We start from the raw sequence: 22,034 nt of genomic DNA, 5'->3' as shown, positions 1-22,034 counted from the left end.
GATCAATGTGCACTAGTATTAACATCCACTCGTGTAAAGCCCTCCTCACCAAGAGTGGCAGCAAACCTGTAACTACAGGTACAGTAGGGAGTTGTTTTCCCTGTACACCAGACCAGTCATGCTACTCTGGATAGGAATTAATGGCGTACGTTAAACCAAACATGAATACACCCCAAAACATGACGAAAACCTCTGCTGCTGATGGCACTCGAGAACGACGGGCTCCCTCCATCTCTCAACGGATCGTCTCCAAACTCTAATCATCCTCCTGTGTTGGTGCAAGCTTATGGTGGTCTCATCAGGAAAGAGTGTACACTTTCATTGTTCCTAATACTATGGGCTATGAGCTATTCACCTTCCCCAAACACACACACATACACACGCGCGCGAACTGTCCTATGGTGTAGTTTAATAGGAGCTCTTGGCATACGTTTCATATATCAATCCTCCATGGTGTAGCCAAACTCACACGGACTGATCTGACTCTTTAACTCCGGTGGTCCCCCGAAGATCCTGGCGGAACGAGGTGGGGCAGTAGCAGTTGGCCTACGACGTGCTGAAAGCAAAACTACCGATCCTCCCTGCGAGTTGCTTTGCATGGGCGTCCCGTCCATTATTGATCAGCAACCATTTGTCTCTCCCCGAATTTTTTTCAAACTATGGGGACATCACTCTGACCCACTCCAACACGAGCGGCGACATCCATTTGTCGCCATCCATCTTGCAACAAAGTAACAATTCGAATGCTCAGTCGTATAAATGGGTACTCCTTCCATGTTGATCTCAGTCCTGCACGTGTTGTCTATAGATCACTGACCTTACAAATAATTTTTCTAAACTGACTCCCATTACAAATGCCTCCATTCGGACAAATATAGAACCTGATCAGTGTTCAGCGCCACTATGCATCTCTGACACTGACCTATAGTGCATACTGTAAAATATGCTTGAGGAACCGTGACACATAATGTGTGAAATCGTAATAAACAAAATATTTTTGAGCACTGTAGTATACAGCTCGCTGTTGGGATCTGTACACCACATCGATACAAATTAACAGACAGCCATCATACACAGAGTTATCAGGCCTGTTGTCCGTGACATCCTCAACTATCCTACTCGAATTAAAAGAAAAGTAAACCAGGGCGACGACTTCAGCTGAAATGGATACGGAGGTATTGAACGTTTACACTCAAGTCCTCAGAATTATTGGCTCTATCAGTATGTATGAAGCATGACAAGCACGTCAGCCTAGGATTTTCTTCAACACAAAATCTTAACGACATGGCTGCTTGATGCTGCGCGACTATGAGCTCAGGAACTCGGTCCCAGGACCTAGCTTACTGCTGTCGTGCTGGCGTTTACCTTGAATATAAATTATGTGCTCGAACGAAGATATTGAGGCAAAGTTTCCACTAGTTTTCTGAAGTTGTAAACGGCGATATGCTTGCTGACAGGTACTCGGCTGGCGGGCAAAGAATGAATAAAGGGAAATGTAGTTAGTCGCATCATTGAACAGACAGTCCTATGGTGTAGGGGTAGTATCCTGCCTCTCACCCGCAGTCCCACGGTTCGACTTCCGGCCAGGACAGTGATTCTTACTTGGAGCTGAGGGCTAGTTCGGGGTCCACTCAGCCTACGTGATGACATTTGAGGAGCTATCGGACGTTAACATAGCGACTCTTGTCTAGAAGGCGAAGAATAATGGCCGAGAAGATTGGTCTTGCTGATCACGTCTCACCGCATAATATGGAAAGGTGTAAGTTGGTAGGCCAAAGCCCTTCAAGGCTGTAATAGCACTAAGAGAGGTTGGTTGGTTGGTTGGTTGGTTGGTTGGTTGCGTCATTGACAACACGAATCGAATATTTCGCTGCACGACCTAAGCTTATGCCAGGATCTATTTTTCTCATTTCATACGATGCAGTGAAATTGTGATGCTTTGAAAGTTTAAAATAATAATTATTGCGGCAAGTAATGCGAAAATAGGAATGATCCTGGTATTTGTATTATTAGCAGAACCAGATTATTATGCATATTAGGATAGTGGAATCTACCTCAACGACTCACCCACAACGAAGCACCGTACCAACCTAAGCAAAGCTCTTGCCATCGACTCTAGCACCATAGTTCTTCTCACCAATGTGATCGTAATGAAGCATTCATCGAACGCCACATATGCTGTCCCAATTGACTTTTGGTGGTAAAAGATTTGCAGCTCTTCATCGACTAAAAACAAATGTATATTACTTATTGTAGTTTAAGAACTTTAATGTGTTACACACAAAAGGAAGATTTGAAGTTCACCCATTGAATCGAAGAACGACGGCAACGCGGATTAATTTATCACATGTCAAATGCTTTATTTATTTATTTATTTATTTATTTATTTATTTATTTATTTATTTATTTATTTATTTATTTATTCATTCACAAAGCACAAGATACAACTACACCGAGAAAATTTTACTTTTAGTGTCCACAGACTTATTAACGAACGTAAACTTTCCAAACATAACATAACACAAACAGATTAATAACACGACCAGGTACACAGACTGGTAATAACGAATGTCCACATCGAAAACGTGAGAATGTAAAAATTCGTAGGCAAGTATTCGTAGGTTAAGATGGCTGTATAAACACATCATATCAACTTATTCCTAAGAGATTATTTACACTCCTCTGGAATATATTTTTATTGATGCTCTATCTAGCTCTTGTATCTTAACAATATCATTAAAAAGAGTTGGCAAACGAATTGGAAAAGATCGTTGGAGTATTGCGTGCTGAGTGTGGCGAATGTGGAGAAGGCTACAAGTTTTTGGAGCGGTATGGAACGTGGAGAGAGAAAAAATAGCTAAGGCATTCCGAGAGGTAATACCCATTTAAGATTTCGTAGGTGAAACTCGGATTAGCTGTCTGTCGCCTAATGTGCAGTGGTGGCTCATTTATCACCCTTAATACCTGGTTCTCGGGGTGATTTCTAATCTTGGGGCTTCTGTTCCTTAGAATGTCAGCGAAGAACAACACTGCTCTCTCTAACTGGTTAATATTGGAGGGAAAGGCTGTTGTTGTGCAAATCGGAGAGCTTTTTTTGTCTTATGGCGACGATGGGATAGGAAAGGCCTAGGAATGGGAAGGAAGCGGCCGTGGCCTTAATTAAGGTACAGCCCCAGCATTTGCCTGGTGTAAAAATGGGAAACCACGGAAAACCATCTTCAGGGCTGCCGACAGTGGGGTTCGAACCCACTATCTCCCGATTACTGGATACTGGCCGCACTTAAGCGACTGCAGCTATCGAGCTCGGTAAAATCGGAGAGCAGTAGATCAAGAGAGGTTGGATGATCGCGAGGAAGAAGAAGCGAAGGGCAGTGGGATCAGAAATTTCTGCGAAATGGTAGAGAATGCCTAGTAATTCCATGGCTTTGGCTGTACATGTTTGCATGTGGTTGGTGAATTGTAATCTGGTATCGAATATTACACCTAATTAACGCTGTTGCTTAACTACGATGATGGGTAGTATGCTGTAAGATGATGTAAGTAGAGGAGACTTACGTAGGGTTAATGTCAAGTAGTTGCACTTTTCCAAATTGAAGATAAGTTTCCAAGGACGTCAGCAGTTCGATATGACAGCGAGTGGTGACTGTTGAAGAACTGCTCCTGCTGGATTCCTGATCACCCAAATAACTTGCAGTCGTCAGCAAAGAGTAGGGTATTTAGTGTTTCGTTGAGTTTTGGATGGCAGATCGTCCACAAACAATGAAAACAGCATAGGACCAAGAGCACTGTCTTGCGGAACCCCGGAGGTGGCTGGTAACTATGAGGATGATGTACACGATATTACCACTCAATGGACAAATAACTGTATGAAGGATCATTTAATGCATGTATCGAATAAATGGATTTCATTGAATGAATGCTCTCTTCTCAGCTTCAGGCGATCCTGATATGGGTGACGGGGTTGTTCTTTTCAATTCTATATTACTGCCCTCTGCCAACGGTTTTCTAGGAAGCCAGTAAGAGTAAGAAGACTACCGTGTATATTGAATCGTTCAAATAGTTTATAGAGAAGCAGGGCACAGAATCGAGAGCTTTCGAAATGTCTACGTAGCAGAATTCCAGCTGTGATTTATTTGCAATGGAACGTGATGCAAATGTAAGCAGATTGGCCATTGTGTTAGAAAAGGATCACCTGGTAGGAAACCACGCTGGTTCATTCTTCCCGTTCATTAATCAGTGGTGTACAATAATTTTGAATAATTCTATATACAAAGAAGAAAATTAAATAAATGCGGCTTCTTACTCACTGCAAATAGGATTCATTTTATACATAACCAAAGTCGACGTTAGAGAAAATACTCGGAAATCCCGCTTTTTATGAGCATCTTCTTGCACTTCAGCTTATTGTTCATTTTAGGTAACCCCCGGATCTTTTGAGCATGTTCTTGCTGTTCAAGCCTCGGTTTGTAGACGAATGTTCTTGCTCTTCAGCTTAAAAAAAGCATTTCAGGTAACTCCCGGCCTATACGAGCATATTCTTCTTCCTCTTCTTCTTCAGTTGAAAGAACGTTTCAGATGGCTCTCGGCTCCTACGAGTATGTTATTACTCTTCAACTTAAAAACCATTTGAAAAGTTTCTGTTCAAAAGTTGCTATTTCTACTTCATCTCCTTTAGTATTTCGTCCATATGAATTGCTGTAGTTGAATAGTATCGAATTCCATGAGCAGTACGATCAGAAAGATGTAATTCTTTAAAAGTAGTACCATACCCGATCACCCATTAACACAAGTTGCATTCGAAGAAAAGACAGACACGATCATGTACAACAACTGCAACGATACAGACTGGGACGCTGTCAAAGCTTCACTTACAACGGCAGCAGATGAAGTGCTAGGAAAAAAGACGCTTGAACCCAGGAAGAACTGGATAACTTAAGAAATACTGAATCTCATTCAGGAAAGAAACAAAGAACACCGGAAAAATACTCCAGAAGGAATGATAAACTATAAGAAACTAAAAAACTTAGTTACACAGAAGTGCTGAGAGGCAAAAGATGGATGAATGACATTTTTAAAAGCATAGAACATGATATGAAAATCGGAAATGTTGACAGAGCATACAATCAAGTAAAAAGAACACAATTCAAGGCTAAAATGAAATCCAGTGTAATAAAAGATACGGAAGGAAGTCTGTTAATAGAAGATGAGGAGGTAATGAAGAGATGGAAAGAGTATTTGGAGGATCTATATAATGGAGAAGAAATTGACAATGTAGATGAGTACATCATAAAACAAGACCAGGTTTCACAAGATGAACTAGGTCCTCCCATAGTAAGAAGTGAATTCGAAACAGCACTGCAACAGCTGAAAAAGAACAAGGCTCCTGGACCAGACAAACTGCCTGCTGAACTGTGGAAAAACTCTGGAAAAAGGATGAAGGATGAACTCTTCAAATCACGAGGTATTGCTATGAAAACGGAGATATGCCAGAGGATTTTGTAGAAAGCAAAGCAATACTTCTGCACAAAAAAGGAGATTCAACAGAATGCTCCAATTACAGAATACTAAATCTTGTTTCACATGCAGCAAAAAGATTCACATGCATATTAAAAAACAGAATCAAAATGAAAATTGAGCAGAATCTAGATGATGATCAGTTTGGGTTCAGGAAAGGAGTAGGAACGAGAGAAGCTATTATAGCACTTAAAACCATCTTGGAGAGAAGACTGGAGCTTAACAGAAATGCATATATAGCTTTTGTAGACCTGGAAAAAGCTTTTGATAATGTTCATTGGAAAATGCTGTTCAAAATTATGAAGGACATTCATTTGGACTGGAAAGACAGAAAAGCAATACTTCACATCTACATCAATCAAAGAATAAACATCGAAAGTAATGATAAAGTATGCAAGGTGAGAATCAGGAAAGGAGTAAGACAGGGGTGTTCCTTATCACCATTTCTATTTAATCTGTACATTGAAGAGGCCATGAACATTTTTAAATCCAAAACACCTGGCATTAAAATAAATGGAACAACTGTACACTGTATTAGATTTGCCGACGATATTGCACTTCTGGCTGACAATGAGAAGAACATACAGATCATGCTCAACAAATTAACATCCATCTTAAAAGATTTCCAACTTAACATTAATGCAAATAAAACTAATGTTATGGTTGTAAGCAAATCTAAAATGAAGCCAGAGGCACAGCTCAGAATTGGAAATATTTTAATAAAACAGGTGCACAAGTTCTGCTACTTAGGATCAGTTACTGCCGATGACAACAGATGCACTGTGAAAATAAAAAGAAGGATTTCCCTGTGTAAGAAAGCCTTTGAGGAGAAGAAGCAGCTCTTAACTAATAAATCCTTAAATACTGAACAAAAGAAATTATTTATCAAAACGTTCATTTGGAGTGTGCTGCTATACGGCTGTGAAGGATGGACTCTCTTGAAGGAGGACGTTAAACGACTAGAGGTAGTGGAAATGTGGCTATGGAGGAAGATGACAAGAACTAGCTGGATTGAGAAGAAAACTAATGAAGCAGTGCTTAGAGAAATAAACACCCAGAGACATTTAATAACAACGATAAAAAGGAGAAAAGCGTCAGTTTTCGGTCACATTCTACGGCATAATAACTTCATAAAGAACTTGTTCGAAGGCAAGGTGATGGGAAAGAAAGGCAGAGGGAAACCACGGAAGAAGATCATTGAAGAGGTAGTTGAGATGATGGGATGCCAAGGTTATGGAGAGATGAAAAGGATCGCAGAGAGAAGTGATCAATGGTTGCAGCGACAAGGCGAAGCCTTTAGATAATGGTGATGATGATAACCGATCACATGTACGTTCCATGTGCGTTGCATTATACGTTCCTTTTCGTTTCTACACAACTTTTTTAGGTTGGAAATAGCGCCTTTTGAACAGACACTCCAAATTTCATATGATCCCCAGGGCCTACGAGCAAGTTCTTGTTCTTCAGTTTAAAGAAAATTGCGGGTCACTCACGGAGCTCGATCATGCAACTTCATTTCATTAAATGTACTACCAAATTAATATTAACACGGGAGCTACAATTCAAGCGGAAGTAAAACGTGACTGAGGCTGTAGGCGTCTGCTGTATCCACCGGCATATGGATAATTCATAGGACTAGCAGCTCGTAATAACTCATATCTTCCCTTAACGTTAAACCACGATTACACCGGGACAATTTACAACCAATTTTGCTTCAGTGAGCGACCTGAAAGTTTTCTTTGCCACGTGCTCCCGTAGGTCAGTAAGCGGCGTAGGCATGAGGGCCTGTAAGCACTATGGTCGTCTGTACAAGGCTAATATTGACACTGTCCAGCGTTTTGTGTGAGGGGAGAGTTAAATAGAACAGCATACTTCATGGCAAAGAGACGTGTACTGCTGATCGTCCTACCCATTACAGTGCAATGCATTAGGATGTAGTTCACGACACCTGGTGTAACAAGGAAGCAACGCAGTTTGTAGATTATGTTTACCAGCGATCGGTGAGAGAGAGAGAGAGAGAGAGAGAGAGAGAGAGAGAGAGAGAGAAGGGGTTCCAGGTCTCCTGCCGGATAGATAGATTGGAATTAAGGGGCCACATATCGTGTTCTTCTTTCACTTTCCCCACACCTTGCGGAATCGCGGGTACGAACTTCGGTGCACATGTGGATTTGGCCATGTTTTATGGCAGGATGCCCTTCTTGACGGCAACACTATCTGGAGGGATACAATCACTATTACGTGTTTCTGTGGTTGTTGGCAGTGTGGTATGCTGTCTGAATATGAAGAGGAGCGTGATGGGATAAACACAAACAGCCAGTTTCCGGCTAGGAATCGAACCCGGGACCCTCTGAACCGAAGGCCTCAACGCCAAAGAGCCGGACGACTGAAGTGGCCACACAATATGACAATTTGCTTTACGTCGCACTGACACAGATAGGTCTTACAGCGACGATGGGATAGAAAAGGGCTACGAATGGAATGCTAGGGGCTTTACGTCGCACCGACACAGATAGGTCTTATGGCGACGATAGGATGGGTAAGGCCTAGGAGTTGGAAGGAAGCGGCCGTGACCTTAATTAAGGTACAGCCCCAGCATTTGCCTGGTGTGAAAATGGGAAACCACGGAAAACCACCTTCAAGGTTGCCGTAAGTGTGGTTCGAATCCACTATCTCCCGAGCACGCCCAAATCGCTCGGTCACACAAATAAGGATTTAGGTTGTGAAATTTTGCAGAATTACAATTACATTTCTTAGGCAACTATTTTTTACGTCGCGCTGGCACGGATAGGTATTATGGCGACGATGGGATATGAAAAGGGATAGTAGTGGAAAGGAAGCGACCGGGGCCTTTAGTTTGGTAGAGACAGGCTGAGTGGCTCAGATGGTTGAGGCGCTGACCTTCTGTCCGCAACTTGGCAGGTTCGACCTGGCCCAGTTCGGTGGTATTTGAAGGTGCTCAAATATGCCAGTCTCGTGTCAGTACATTTACTGCCACGCAAGAGAATTCCTGCGGGACAAAATAACGGCATCTTGGCGTCTCCGAGAACCGTAAAATTAGTTAGTGGGACGTAAAGCAAATAACATTATTAAGTTAGGTAGAATCCCAGCATTTACCTGGAGAAGAAGCGGGAAATAACGGAAATCTCTTCCGAGGATGGCTGAGGTGGAAATCGAACAGCCTCTACTCATTTGACTTCCCGAGGCTGAGTGGACCCCGATCCAGTCCTCGTACCACTTTTCAAATTGTGTGGTAGAGCAGCGAATCGAACCCGAGTCTCCACGGGTGGCAGCTCATCACACTAGCCACTACACCATACAGGCGTTCAAAAAGCAATATAACAATGTCAAATTAAGTTCTGGTAATTACTGCAACTACTTTCTCGTACGTACGATGTGTCCATAGTCGTCATGTAAACAGTTGCAAATGACTGGATTCCCAGTGCTCGTGATGAACTTTTGAAGACATATCTTTTCCATGTCATCCGAGTTAATTGCAAGTATGACGTATATCTCGATACAAGACTTAAATGAAGACTATAAGCTTTGGTGGCACGCAGAAAGAAAGAAAGAAAGAAAGAAAGAAAAAAAGAGGTATAGAAATAAGTAAATAAGTAAATAAATAAATAAATAGATAGATAAATAAATAAATAAATAAATAAATAAATAAATAAATAAATATATAAATAAATAAATAAAGAAGCGGTTCTTCTTTGTTTTGGATTGTACATCCCCTATTATTATTGGTCATTGCACAAATTCCATCCCCCTGAATCGGAAGAACTTCGAATATTTTTATCAATATATGAATGGCACGCAGAGCGGTACCAATTTCAACCCAAGCAACTCCTTCCAGGTGTTTTCTACTGACATTTCTGTCTTTTAGATCCCACAGTATCGGTTTGTTCTTATAGATGTTAATTAAATCCAGACAGTCCCATCTTCCCATTCTATAAATCTACCTCAGTCTCGGAGAAGAACATGCGCATTAAGGAAGGAGTCCGTGTGGCTTCCACGAGTCTACTGTGAGCCTCCTTCGCGATCGCAAGGAAAAAATTCCAGAAGCAGTGGCTCGCATGCTGTTACAGAGTACGTTCGAAATAGATCATTTTCATAGTTCGAAAAGCGTCTTCGGTAACGGACTGTGTTCACTGTAACCGTTACGTTATTATTATTATTATTATTATTATTATTATTATTATTATTATTATTATTATAGCTTTACGTCCCACTAACTACTTTTACGATTTTCGGAGACGCCGAGGTGCCACGATTTAGTCCCGCAGGAGTTCTTTCAACTGCCAGTAAATCTACCGACACGAGGATGACGTATTTGAGCACCTTCAAATACCACCGGACTGAGCCAGGATCGAACCTGCCAAGTTGGGGGTCAGAAGGCCAGCGCCTCAACCGTCAGAGCCACTCAGCCCGGCACGTTATATTCAAGAGGTCGCTAGTCAATACGCAACTTAATTTTGTTCTTTCTATAAATGTCTCTTCCAAAATATTCCATTTATAAATATATAATTTTGAATGTATTCATTCGACAATTACTGCAGTATTTGAGAAAGAGCAATGGTCAAATAGAGTTAAGTGAACCTGCATTTGATGAAGAGGTTTTGAGGCATGTTCAAGTTTTGAAAATGTTTCTCATACTTCAGTCTAAATTTCGTGCTGTTACGAATAAAACAAATGTTGTTTCATTGAGTTAATCTAATCGACGATGATGCTGTTGTACACACACACACACACACACACACACACACACACACACACACACACACACACACACACACACACACACAGAGAGAGAGAGAGAGAGAGAGAGAGAGAGAAAATTATACACGACAATGAATGAAAACAGTTTGGGCAGACTAAGTACCTAACGGACATAAATTAACTGAGTCTATGATAGCCTCAGATATCACAAAAGAAAAATGTCACTAATCACCTGCTATTTACAAAAGTCACTCATCCTCACAGTGGTTCTTCGACTGGCAGTCTTTACCTGGAAAGGCGACCCTCCGTAATCCTCGCATTCACCACAGTCTCTTTACACAGCAGTTCTATGCAGTCAGGTTCGAACACATGTCCGTTAGCCTTCACAACGAAAGACTGCTGGACACTTGGCTCGACTCGAGACAAGATTCATAACACACACAATCAACTCGCGCGACTGCTCGAAACACCGAACTCTCAGCATACTACTCGTAACTGACTACGCAACACTCCCCAGAACAACACAACACCAATTACTCCTCTTCGAAACGAGCCTTCTTTCATATGCCTGGTGACAACGTTTCAGTATCTCTGGGATGTGGGCTGAATGCGACTGTTATAGTTTCGCCTTCCAGAAAATTCACAGAGACACCTGATGAAACGGACAATAGAAGCAATGGTCGTCACATGCCCTCAGGTAGGTTGGTAGCTCCCCAGGCTGACTCTCACATCCTTTCCAGGAACTACAGAACTAGGCTTCCAGACTGTTGATGATCGAATTACCACGTAACAGTATTAAGAGTGAACGCGAAAATGATATTTGGGTGGTAATAGATATTTCATATCTTGTAGCATACTGTGCTATAATTCTCTACGTGTACACCCATTTTTGAAAGCCCCATGGAGACGTTCAAATAACTGTGGATAAGTGAGATTTCGGGTATAATATAATTAAGCATATAGCCTAAGCAAAATAAATTCATAATGGAAGAAAGAGCAAAAATAAGTGAAATTCCTCGCTTAGGCATTGAAAAAGGAAGAAGTGAGGAACGTAACACGCTGGGTCTACTTTCAGTGTAAATTACTAGAAAGTAAGCTTTTATAGAAATCAAGAGGAGCAGTGGGTAACAATTATAATCTGGTATCCGTTTCAAAGCAAGTCGGTAACGTTCAGAGATATTTTGGGTTAAAGCATGAAAACCATAACATTTATGAATGTTGGTCTTCTTGGTCTGCTACTTCCGTGTCACACAAGTGGGATCGCGGGTGTGAACTGTATAGCATATGTTGATTTGTCTCTAACAGTTGGATGTCCCTCCTGACACCAACCTTTTGTGAAGGAATATTTCCACTACAGCCGTTTCTGTGGTGGTTTGTAGTGTGATATGTTGTATGAATATAAAGGAGGTGCGATTTGAGACAAACACCCACACTAAACTTCCCCACACGGATGTGAAGAGAACTCGGGATCATGAACGGAAGGCCACTACTCAGACCACTTAGATTAGGAGTCAGATTTATGACGCAATACTGCATGCTAATAAAATGTTAGTAAAAATAAGGATTTCACTTAAACCGGAAAAATACTAGAATGTAATCCCGTAACTTATGATGATGATGCTTGTTGTATGAAAGGGCCTAACATCTAAGGTCATCGGCCCCCTCCCTTAACTTATTTAATCTAAATAAGTAAGAATCAAGATAAACCGAATTTTATTGCAGCTGAGACATTACTAAAACTGGACCAAATATTTTTTTTTAAATACTACAACCTTTGAAGTATTCTTCATTTAGGAAAACATTTAAAATTTACTTAATTACAGCCATATTAATCAAATCCAAATATGTCATGTAAATGGATCTAAAATTACAAAAAATCTTGAAAACTTTCTATAATATCAAATTATAAAGGAAAGCAGAGTCTTGGCATTCCAGTTGCAACCGCGATGAAATGAAGCAAGATGATAAAACTAGGTTGCGTAATGGACATGCTGTTCTGAGATGTTACGTACCAACACCAAACATTTAACAATACCGTAGAGTTCTACACGGAGCCAATTTCACGCCAGTGCTTGCTTGTACGTTCAGTTTTACTTCATTTGCATAACATTTTGCCTCCACACCAAGATGTGGACAGGACTGCGGGAGGGGAAAGACGTGAGGTGGGTTCCAACGGAAGGATGGGTCGTGCGAGATACCCCGTGGAGTGTAGCGGGGAATGGGACAGAGAAGGAAATGGAGAGAGGCAGTGGAAATGGACCGGGATGTAGCTTAACATTTAGTAGCTGATCTTTAGTATTCAGAGCGTTACGCGATTAACATCGATTTTGTAATTAATCATGAACACTTGTTATTGAGCTCCATTTAGCGATATGTAGCAGTCTTCTGACTTCCAATGGAACTAGCCTAATGGATTGTCTTTAAATAGCTATTTGGGCCAATCGTTAGGATGGTAAGAAACTGGAAAGAGAAATTGTGCAAAGTTACACCAGAGGATTCCGTTGTTCTTCGAGAGGAGACTACTACTACTACTACTACTACTACTTGGACATTTTTCCATTTTACTGAGGTCGGCACTTAATATGGATCTGACCCAGTTTTATTGTATTACTCAAATGTTTGAAATCTAAAGTGCAATGAAGACATCATCATTACGAAATTCTTGGCTCTCTTTCTGGATTTGTCTTACTCAGCCTGGATGATAAGCGTAGTTCTCATTTCTAGTTCTAGTGCTGCTCCTTTCCAACACCGGATTACTTTCAAAGATAGCATAGATACACATGTATATCTGACATAGGTTACTTTTAATGAATATCAGGATAAACATCTTGGAAGGAATGAAAACCAGTCTGTACAAGCAGCATATCTGGGACGTACTTCCTTCCGAAAAAATTACGTGTTTGTAAATATGTTACGAAAACTTACAAAACATGCAGTGAGAATGACTGTGTGTGCGACCTCAGCAGTCACAACAGCGAGCACGTGTGCTGTAGCGGCAGAGTGGAGCAGGTAACGGTATTTGAAACGTACACAGACTGAGACCAAATACGCGTTTGTGGTAGATGCTCGTTTTCGCTTCGTTGATATCACAATATACACCATTTACTTCACAGGTTGAATACCTCAAAGCAAAGGACTTAGTCAGTTGCTGGAATCTGTGGCCGGGCTATAGGGGTCAAACTATGTCCCGCATGGAGGTAGGACTAGTCTATCGGCTTGCGTCAGCGTGACAATGCGTAATATGGAAGACTTCGTATTGGAGTGTGGTCACATGTACTGTGTGTTTGTGTACACTCAGGTAATGTTTTCCCGAACATTCGTAACAAACATATCACATGTAACTACAGTATGATCCTCTCGGCGTTATCACAATTTTCAAGATCTTGATATAGTTACAAACTGCGATGTCAAAAAGCAAGCGCGTTTATCGTACATGTATAATAGAGTATTTTGTATCCATATTCATTCATAGAATGCATGTCTAATATTCTGTAGCATAGTCTACAGCAGAATTACGCAGTTGAGTGCCCATTGTTACCAACCAAATGCGGCCGGGCTTCCTTGAGTAATTCTTAATACCTGTCAAGCGTATGTCACAGTCAAACAAGAGAGCAAACGCATTCGCCTCGGCACGGTACGGAAGCAGCAACATTCTATTTTGACTGCGAAGTTTTTCTCGCACCATTTTCAACGAAATGTTCACTGGAATACAGTAAAAAGAAAGGCAATATAATTGCAAGGAAATACTGTTTTACTGGGCTCGGTAGCTGCAGTCACTTAATTGTGGCCAGTATCCAGTATTTGGGAGATAGTGGGTTCGAGCCCCACTGTCGGGAGCCTCGAAGATGGTTTTCCGCGGTTTCCCATTTCACCTTAACCTGCATCCTCCCAGCGTGCCATATTGCACCTGTCCCAGGCTTCGGCAGAGTACTAAGTATAAAATCCTGCTTCAAAATATATCGTATGGAAAACTTATGGATGAAGAACTTTGGAAAAACAAATCAGGGAATCGAAGTCTCACCCTCCCTACTTTCAATCAGCACAACGGCTACGCTCGAGAGCATATAGGTCAATGGTCCTGTTCATTAAAAGAAAGTGGGCAAGTAATCTAAATAACTTATTTTGAAAGTAGGGCACTATAGTACGAGGAATACCCTAATCTACTAAATGAAAATAATGCATTTCCCGAAAACCAAAAGCACAATTTTCTTCTTGCTAGGGGCTTTACGTCGCACCGACACAGATAGGTCTTATGGCGAAGATGGGATAGGAAAGGCCTAGGAGTTGGAAGGAAGTGGCCGTGGCCCTAATTAAGGTACAGCCCCAGCATTTGCCTGGTGTGAAAATGGGAAACCACGGAAAACCATCTTCAGGGCTGCCGATAGTGGGATTCGAACCTACTATCTCCCGGATGCAAAGCACAATTTTAATCACTGAAAGAATCATTTGTGAAAAAATTCACACACAGGAGAAATGCCATACAATTACCTGCGTAGCAATTTTTAAAATATAATACACTTAACTTTATCGTACGGGTAATGCCGTTAAATGTCGTTATCAGTTCTTTGATCACTCCTGAATCTCATTCTGGCATTCATAAACCAAAATCATTAAGCACTGCATGTATAAACTTTTACTACAAATTGACAAAGATGTGTCCCTTTTACCTTAACACTGATACCTCGTGGATATCCACTATTTTATAACATAGCAACGTAAATTTCATGGAAAAGATAGCATTTTCGTGAGAAAAGAAAATATTTTACATCGATATCATGTTATTGAGAACATTTGACACGTACATTCCCTTTCTTCTATCTAAATATTTAGTCATGGAAATCACGTCGTTGCCTGCCCCTAATAGTCTATATTATCACATTAAATTTAATCACACAATCGAATATACGTGCTCCTGAGTGGTAATAACTTATTACTAATATTTACAAGGCGGACACACGACGTTGGTTAGCCTGTAATTCCACAGATCAACATACACGTATACAATACGAAAATAATAAACACATAATATGGTGGAACACTCCCTGTAAATACACAATAAACACACATTAATACTTTTCAGAAAATATGTGACCCTTTACAGGTCTCTTGGTATCGATCCAAGGACTTCGATGCCAGTCGGGTATCGAACAATGCCATCTTGACTTCGAGGTGCTATCTGAAAATCCTTAATACTCTCTTATTTAAATACCCTAATTGGACGAGCACATCACCTATCGGCTCAAACAAACACATAGCCGGTTACGTTAATGAGTGTGATCCACAAAATATCACTATATTATTTGTCACAAATGGAAGATATTAATTGCTTTTACTGAAATAAAGTCCGGCTCCTTATGGCTAAATGGTTAGCGTGCTGGCCTTTGGTGCTGAGGGTCTCAGGTTCGATTCCTGGCCGGGCCGGGGATTTTAACCTTAATTGGTTAATTCCAATGGCTCGGGGCCTGGGTGTGTGTGGCGTATTCAGCATTAGCAATCATCCTAGGTAGGGTCCTCATCTTCACAGACATGCAGGTCGCCTAATAGGCCGTCTACGAGAAAAGGACTCGCACCAGGCCTCTTCGGAGGCCATAAGCCATTATTATTATTATTCCTCAAATAAAGTCTCAAATCGGAGGTTGATTGCGAAATATTTTATTTTAAAGAATACATACTTTACTGCCATACAACTACTATTTCTGCTGCGTCGCAGCGCTTTCGTAAGTGTTTTGTTTGTCTAACATTGTCGTGTGTGATGTCTTTGGGCACTTAAGTTCTTTGGTGTCGTTTTATTGATTTTTCTCATTCGATGTAATTTGAAGGGCTGTCACTTCATGTGCCCTAACTGATTCATTAAACGATTTATTGGTCCAGGGATCATGCTATTTTCCTTCTAAAATATATAGATATGTATTTGTCCAGGGATCATGCTGTTTTCCTTTTAAAATACATAGATATGTATTGTCCAGGGATCATGCTATTTTTCTTTCAACAAAATACCCGCGCTAGACATATGGACAAAGGTAATGAGAATTCAATGACATAGCACTTCCATTCATCGGTGCCAGCTCTGGACTTCAAGAAAGAAACAATTGACGTAGCGAGCAGCGGAATGCAACTTTCGATGATTTTACATACGATGTTTTTAGAATAGGTAGTATGCCTTGTTCTGTAAATGAACATCTTTCCGTTGATAACAGGCAAGTCACGCACCAACCGTGCCAAACTGGTTTCTGTTTATGTTTATATCCCGTAAGTACGTGTACATATTTCTCGCTAGTAACGACGGTATTTCTTAATCAACCTGCGATTTTAGATTTTATTTCAGTAAAATCAATGATTATCTTCCATTTCTAACAAATATTACAGTGATATTTCGTGGATCACAATCATTCACATAACCCACACTGCCTTGCGATGGTAAAGCAAATTATTAGCACGTGAATATTTCAGTACGGTATGAAATCAGTAACACTCTCTGCAGGTTACATTGTGCAGGCTGTGACATATCTAATGGGACAAGCAGCTAAGGGTCTAGAATTAACTTTCCCTTACCCTCCAGTCTCAGGCCATAAATAAATTGCTTCGGAGACTGCCGATCTCTCCAACACAGCCGAGCAGACACAATACTTTCATCCCGAACAAACAAGTAATTCTTAATTCAATTATCGTGTACTTTCCGGACATATACCTTCATGGGCACTCTTCACATAAAATAATTTTTCTCAGTATCTCGGCCAATTTCAATGCTAGCTTATCTCAATATTGTTATTCCTCTTACCTGTCGTGCACGTTTCCACATATCTTGTTTACCCTAAATTTCACACATGTTTACGTAACATCCAAATTCATCAAACACATTGAGGTGATCCTACCGACAGGGACTTAACATATACAACATCACACACTCGCGTATAGAGGATGTTAGGGGTATACGTGCAGATATTTCTTGTAGCAATAGAGAACGATGTGACGAACTACCATATATCAAACTTTTAGTAATCCGCGGAAGTTATTTTCGAGAGCAAAGGGATACGATGTTTTTAGAATAGGTAGTATGCCTTGTTCTGTGAATGAAAAGCTTGCCGTTGATAACAGGCAAGTCACGCGCCAACCGTGCCAAACTGGTTTCTGTTTATATTTAAGAGCAAATGTACAGCTGTAACAGCTGCACGCTACCTATGCAATGCCACGAGATGTTACGTAACAGTGATGGGACATTCGATTCATTTTACTGAATCGATACAGTAATCCGATTCACGGCACATTGGTCACCGCTCCTACTGTATCTGTGTAGTATGTGCTGGTAAGACAGCAGCAACAGCATTCAGTGCTCGCAGCTGCCATCTGGTCTTCATACTATGAACTGCTTTCTTAGAAAAAATGCTAGTTACTCTAATACATCGAAGGTTTTCGGCGACGCAGGGTGGGAAAGGTTACGAAGGTAGCAGCCATGGCCTGAATTAAGGTACAGTCCCAGCATTTCCGGGTGTGAAAATGGGGAAACTACAGAAAAACCATCTTAACGGCTGCCGACGGTGGGATTCGAACCCACCATCCCCCGAATGCAAGCGCACAGCCACGCGATATTAACCGTACGACAACTCGCTCAGTCTTTAAAAAAAGTATTTTTCTATCAGCTGAGGATATTTTTTAATCGTCATATTTTGTATAGGCTACCCGAGATGTACAGTAGCCCGTTGGTTTTCTGATTCATCATACTGTTATTGCGTCCGTACACATATGATTGAAGTCTTGTGCAACGATGTGACATATGAACTGAGTGAATACTGAGCCGTTCTTCCCAATATAAAACAGGTAGTTTTGAGTGGTCATGAGCATGACTCATAGTCATAGGGCAGGCTAGAGTCGAGTTTAATTGTCAAATGTCAACTAAGTTATAATACTATGATTCATTAAACTAATAAATAGTATAACCTAATAGCCTACCTACTTCAGAATTATGTTGTGACTACATTTTTAACACTGCAAATAAATCCATCTATTATTTAAACCTCCCTGTAAGAAGAGGACAGTGAATGCAAATGGGTATTATTTTCAAACGAGCTGAGCTCGAGAGTCCATTATAGCATACGATTCTTTCAGTGTAGCATGGCTCACTGTATGTCTCGCTGGAGCAGAAACTCGGCTCTCCGGGTGTCCAGTGAGCCGATAAGGAGCCGTGTATATCATGTGTCTCACTGAGCCGCGCTCGTTCACGATTCTTTCGATTTGGCATGATTCACTGTCTCGCTGCAGTGGAAGATCGGCTCCCCGTCAACGTCCAGTGAGTGCGCCACTCAGCACTGTCCGCTGGGAGTAAGCTGAATCGTGTGCCGTGAGCTCGCCGTTCCTGTGAATCGATTCACTCGGACACTTGAATGAATCGATACACTGCTTCGAATCATGCATTCAGTAGCCAACACTATTACGTAATATACTTGCCAAACTGGTTTTATGTTTACGAGCAACTGAACTACGATAACAGCTGAAGGCTGCTACCAGTGTACACCATGTTACGCTACATTCTCGCCAGACTCGTTTTGTTGTAGTTAGTATTTAGTTTCCGACTTAGGGGCTCCAGATAATTCTTGCCATCGGTTTCGGACCCTGGAGATGTATCAAATTGTCAGCGTTAATACTGGTTCCTTTGCTGTTAGGTCCTTTAGGGGATTAGGATATCTGTGGTCGTCGTCAGCCCCGTGGTCTAGTGAGTATGGAAATGACCTGGAAACCTGTGTCGGTGCGGGACCTGTACGAGCGTGTGATTTCATTATTGTCTGGGATTAGCGCGCCGGGATGTAAAATACGGTACGATCCCCGTCGTGTTTTGCGTAAAGGTAGATGAAAGAAGGCAGTTCCTCATGCCAACGAAAGCAAGCATGGGGTTGAATTAGCGAAGCACAGCCGACGTTTTACTTTAAACGAATAATGGACAGGTTATACAAATAAATAAATTAAACGTACCTACATTTCGTGCTTCCTGCCGGGCTGTGTGGCTCAGACGGTTGAGGAGCTGGCCTTTTGACTCCAACCTCGCAGGTTCGAACCTTGCCCAGTCCGGTGGTATTTGAATGTGCTCAGTTACGTCACACTCGTGCCGGTAGATTTAGTGGCACGTAAAAAGAACTCCTGCGGGACTAAATTCCGGCACCTCATCGTCACCGAAAACCGTAAACGTAACGCAAATACCATTATCAAGATTATCATTATTACCCTTATTATTATTATTAGTATTATTATTATTATTATTATTGTTGTTGTTGTTGGGCGAGTTGGCCGTGCGATCAGGAGCGCGCGGCTGTCAGCTTGTATCCGTCGTAAAGCCACTAGCAATATATTTATAATAACTGTGTTAGTCTATTATTACTAACTATTATGAAAATAAAAGTTAATCACCCCACTCAAACTTAGTAGCTCGTAATCTGTCAGAAAACACTAAAGAAAATAGTGAACTTTTAACAAGTCTGAATTATTATTAATATTATAATTGCAGACATGTCTACTAAATTACCGAAACATGTACTTACAAATTGTTTTAAGTCGCATCGACACAAATAGGTCGGCGACGATGGGAGAGAGAAGGAATACAAGTGGGAAGGAAACGTTCGAGGCCTTAATAAAGGTACAGTTCTAGCATTTCCCTGATGTAAAAATGGAAAACTACGTAAAACCATCTTCCCGGCTGCCGACTGTGGAGTTTGAACCCACTATCAACGGAATGCAAGCTCACGGCTGCGCGCCCCTAACCGCACGAGCAACTTGCTCTAAGCTCTAAAGCCGGTCTGAGTAGCTCGGACGATAGAGCGCTGGTCTTCTGATCCCACCTTGGCAGGTTCGAAGGCGGCTCAGTTCGGTGCTATTTGAAGTTGCTCAAATACGCCAGCCTCGTGTCTGTAGATTTACTTGCATTAAAAAAATACTGCGGTAAAAAAATTCTGGCACTTCAGCGTCTCCGAAAACCGTGAAAATTAGTTAGTGGAACGTAAAGACAGTAGTAGTAGTAGTAGTAGTAGTAGTAGTAACATTATCATTACGGAAGTTTTAATTAAACGGGTCCATTACAGTCATCATTTTACCTATCGGCACTTACTGTCCAGTAATTTGCCTTCTGTCCGCCTCTGTGGTGTAGTAGTTAGTGTGATTAGCTGCCACCCCCCGGATGCCAGGGTTCGATTCCCAGCTCTGCCACGAAATTTGAAAAGTGGTACGATGACTGGAACGGGGTCCACTAAGCCTAATGAGTAGAGGTGGTTCGATTCCCACCTCAGCCATCCTGAAAATGGTTTCCCGTAGTTTCCCACTTCTCCAGGCAAATGCCGGGATGGTACCTAACTTAACGCCACGGCCGCTTCCTTCCTTCTTCCTTGTCTAACCCTTCCAATCTCCCCAGCTCTCCGCAAGGCCCCTGTTCAGCATAGCAGGTGAGGCCGCCTGGGCGAGGTACTGGTCATTCTCCCCAGTTTTATCCCCAACCCAATGTCTCACGCTCCAGGACACTCCCCTTGAGGTGGTAGAGGTGGGATCCCTCGCTGAGTCCGAGGGAAAACCAACCCTGGAGGGTAAACAGATTAGGAAAAAGAACAATAAGCCTTCTATTACAAATGCCCGGCGGCAATTCCACAGAAGCTCTTTTTCCTTCGAGAAATGTTCACGCATGGATGCAAGTACGGTTTTTAAAATTTGTCCCATTAATATTAATTTCACTGAATACTTATAGCCTTTTCTTTCAGTGTCCGACGTCGTTTCATTGACCTGAAAAGTTTATGAATAAGCATAGACACCTCGGATTGTCTATTGTCAGAAATTCATCATAGACTATCGCAATAAGAGCACAGAAATGTTGCGCCCATTTTTCATTTACATATTAACTCTTTCCTTTCATTTTGTCAGCTTGGATCACGGAGTAATGCCACTGACGTCTTATAAATCACACACAAGTACACAACGCTTGATTCACAGGTATGTGCTGGTACGGATCTTTGACGTCACTGTAAGGATTCTGTATACAATTCACACAGGGTACCCTACACCGGTTTTCGAGTGCAGCAAGTGGCCTGGAACGTGAGTCAACCCCTCCTATTTCCCGAGCCTTTAGGGGAAGTGCACAACAAAATGCGTTGGCCTGCGATAAGAAACAGGTTCAACAAGCCCTATACTCTGCCACTGTACTTTCACTTTGCGAGGACAGAATGACATGACCGGCGTATCCTGCTACGGCCGTTCAAAACACATTAGCTCCTGAAATATTTGGCTCAGTTATGGGCAAACTAATAGGACAAGTTAAAAAGTACATAGCATTTATTGTGAGATGTGTTTTTCTTTGCCGACTAGCTTAATATCTGCACGTATACCCCTAACATCCTGCATTTTTAAGTCACTTGTTCGCACATCGAGTCAATCGCTTCCTTTCTCCACTCCTCAGCATCCTTAAAGTAAAAGAGTAACAGTAGTCATGCATTCATGTTGCGAAACATCTGGAACTCTATATTCGAAAAAACTAGAAGATCCACATCAGCTGAAATTGGAAAGAGTTGTGAAGTCCGCCAAATCATCAAGTTCGTGCAAAATTCCCGGGATAACCTTGTGGTTGCCCAGTAATCACATAGAAGACCAGAAAAATAAACTAATAGAAAAAACTCTACCCCATTGAAGCTCGTATATTTCGTTACCTACAGGTTATATATAAGAAATCGAAGTGCATGCTGCTAAATTTTATCTACAAAGTTAACTTCACATTTTAATGCGACATGGGCTGATTTTCATGCTAACATATCATTGGAATGTACTTATCATTTTGGTGTGTA

This window comes from Anabrus simplex, chromosome 2 (assembly GCF_040414725.1).
Source record: "Anabrus simplex isolate iqAnaSimp1 chromosome 2, ASM4041472v1, whole genome shotgun sequence".
Lineage (NCBI taxonomy): Eukaryota > Metazoa > Arthropoda > Insecta > Orthoptera > Tettigoniidae > Anabrus > Anabrus simplex.
This window is presented reverse-complemented; position numbering follows the sequence as displayed.